The following is a 3,050-nucleotide window of genomic DNA, read 5'->3' as shown; positions in this document are numbered from 1 at the left end:
ATTGAACTCTTCGCATTCTGGAGAATTAATTTCCTGAATATTAGGACACACAAACAACCAATAAAATTTTCTAATATGTGTTAGGATATAATAATAATCAACACAATAATTTTTTTATATTCAATAAAAAAAGTATACATGAATAAAAGTATAAGGTTTTTAAAATTAAGTCGTAATAATCTCCCACTTTTTTATGATGATAAAATAATTATTATTTGGAGTTAACAACTTGAGATAATGTTTTCTCAAAGCTCCTTTAAGTGAATGACTGATTTAAAACAAGTGTTTCCGTGAAAATAAAAATACAAGATTAATTAAAAAGAAAAAAAACTCTAAAACAAAACACATGAAAAATACATGAATAAGCATACAACAACATTAATATAATACAACACATACTAATCAATCACAAACAATAAAAATATCAAAATATTAACTAATGACTCCCCTTTTGACAACACAAAAAGGCTTTATATCTTGAAGTGAAAAGTTTCTAGATAAATCAAAAGAAGTTGAAGAAGAAGAGATTTTAAACTAATTGCAAATACAACATTAACTTCTAATGCCTAAAAAGAAATATTTTAAATTTTAAATAAAAAACAAATCTAAGATAAAAAGTCAAACTAAATTTACTATTCATTCTTAGACAATTTTAAAATAAAAATAATTTACAAAAAGAACGAAATAATGATTAATTAGTTTTAGTTCAATAGTGAATATTATCGTCGATTATATGGATTTGTAGAAGAGATAAATGATAAAGGAAAGTTATAAGTTATCTTTTTAATTTGTGACATTATTACATTTTTAAAAATTTTATGGCACACTTTATGCATCTTTTCTATTTGGATATAATTTTAATGTCTCTTTTCAACTTTGGCGAATATTGCAACATCTTTTTCAAACTTGATGCTTTGGTGCATGTCTCTTTTTTTAAAACTTTTTAGTATTTCCAATATAATAAATCTTAACTCAAAATTTGAAATAATTAATATAAAAAAATAAATGCATTGAAAAGAAAAAAAATAAGATATCTAATTTTGCAACAATTATAAATAAGTAGTAATTTGTCTATAAGAACATAAAATTAATCTTCTAATCTACATCAGTCTAGTGTAACTTAAATTTGACTCGGAGTTTTATTAGGTAAAAATTGACCTATTTAAGTCAATTTAATAGGCCCCTTAATGCATTGAAATCATTCCAAAGGGTCCCCTTCATGCAAATATCATCCTAATTTACCTCACCTCCCTCCTATCACCCTAAATTCATCTTGGCCATTGATAAAAAACTTAGGGCCTTTAATAGAGAAAATTAGGGTTTTTCTTAGGATTTTTTTTGGCAAATCTCTCTCTCTCCAAGGCTCTCACAAGCCAAAATCTTTGTATGTGAGCTTCTCTTAAACTCTCCCCACCTTCCCCCAAGATAAAGTCACACTTTAAGACCCCGCCGGCGGCAACCTTCCAGTGGAGTAAGCTTTGATCTATCCTAATCTCATTTCGAGCGATCCATAGCTTATTAGACCCGGGGATTCAAGAGGTAAAATGTATGAGACAATCTACAAGCTCACCAAATCCAAGATCGCGAAGATGCAACGATGAGAAATTCTCTAAAAACTCTAGAACCTAGGTCATGAACATCAAGTTAAATAGCTTCCGCATTAAGCCTTTTAGAATGTGAGATTACTTAACTCCAAGATTTTATTCATGTTCTTAACCTAGGTTTAAAAAATTTTTATTTGAATTTAAATTCACTCGATTGAGAGAAATCTTTCAAAACTAATTCCTAGGGCAATTTCACGTGAAGTTCGCTAAGGTACGAAGATCTCCACCGTGATGCGTTTGATCATGGAAAAGATCTTGTCGTTCCCTGCCTCTTCTAAAAATCATGGAACCTCTCTAATGGTCCTGATCCTACATCCGGCACGAATCATATTGTCCATCTTTAAATAATGCGAGATCGGCCGGCTCCCGTGACCGCTGACATGCTTAAGTGAGTAACCCTATGGCCAATACATTCGCAATCATGCGGTAATGATTGCAAGCGGCGGCGCAAATCATTGCCCATGATTGCAAACGCGTTCGCATTTTGCGGGACAATCCAAGAGCGCCATGTGTCCATCCTGAGCGCCACCATCAGATTTTTTTATTAAAATAATATTTAATTATTTTAAAACCCATTTTAAATCTAATTTCTTTAGAAAATTAATTATAAATTATTTAAAATCAGAAATACAATATTATATAACATATTTTTTTTGAAAAAAATATTATCTTTATTTTAAAAATAAAAATAGATTAAAAATATTAATTTTATATTTTATCATTAATTATTAAAATATATAATATTTTAATTAATAATTAATTATAATGAATAAAATATAATCATTTATTATTTTTAAATAAAAAAAATTTAATTTAAATTAATAATCATTTTCTTTTTTTAATTATTCTACTTAATTAATTACCATTCATTATTAACATAAATATTATTTAAGTTAGTTCGTCTTAGAGTATTCGTGTTGGTAGGAAATATCAAGTTTAACGTCCTTAACTTTTTACGAAAATTCAGAATGCAAACAGGTGAAGGAGATGGTGTGACATTCACAAGAGACACCAAGATTTTTAATGTGAAAACCCCTAAAAAGGGGAAATCATGGGCCTAGACCTAATTTGAACGAATCAACTAAGTATTTGTTGACCTCATTTTTGTATGAGGTCACTTGATCAATCAATGACCTAAATCACTCTAATTTCTAAATCAATTCAAACTCTAGGATCCTCCTAGAATCTCAACCTTTAGATCTACCCAGATCTAGAAAATCGAAACCATTCAATTGCTAAGGCCAAGTCCTAAAAGCCTTATTTCAAGCAAATTTTCCAAATACTTTAAACCCAAATCAATGACTCTCCAAATTCAGAGTCTGGGTCAGTTGCATATTGAGGAACATGTCTCTGGAGGTAACCCTCCAAATTTGAAGCCGCATTCTGAGGTCTCTACATCAGAAAGCTTAATTAAAATCCATAGGTTGTAAACCCTTCAATATTTAC

Source organism: Dendrobium catenatum, unplaced genomic scaffold (assembly GCF_001605985.2).
Source record: "Dendrobium catenatum unplaced genomic scaffold, ASM160598v2 fragScaff_scaffold_1491, whole genome shotgun sequence".
Lineage (NCBI taxonomy): Eukaryota > Viridiplantae > Streptophyta > Magnoliopsida > Asparagales > Orchidaceae > Dendrobium > Dendrobium catenatum.
This window is presented reverse-complemented; position numbering follows the sequence as displayed.